The sequence below is a fragment of the Tarenaya hassleriana genome, unplaced genomic scaffold (assembly GCF_000463585.1).
Source record: "Tarenaya hassleriana unplaced genomic scaffold, ASM46358v1 Cleome22, whole genome shotgun sequence".
Taxonomy (NCBI): domain Eukaryota; kingdom Viridiplantae; phylum Streptophyta; class Magnoliopsida; order Brassicales; family Cleomaceae; genus Tarenaya; species Tarenaya hassleriana.
This window is the reverse complement of record NW_010965541.1, coordinates 2266386-2266606: the sequence shown is the minus strand read 5'-3', so window position 1 is coordinate 2266606 and position 221 is coordinate 2266386.

The window sequence follows — 221 nt, the reverse complement described above, 5'->3', positions numbered from 1 at the left end:
CTAAACCAACAATCTCCCACTTGCTCTAATCATGAACTGCTAAACATCTAATGGTCATATCTCTAACATGACCCTCATGCTTCGACGAAGGGAGAGGCTTCGTTAACAGATCGGCAATGTTGTCATCTGTCGACACTCTGCAAATGTGCACGTCTCCTCTGTCTATAATCTCCCTGATAAGGTGAAATCGTCTGAGTATGTGTTTGGATCGTTGATGGGAT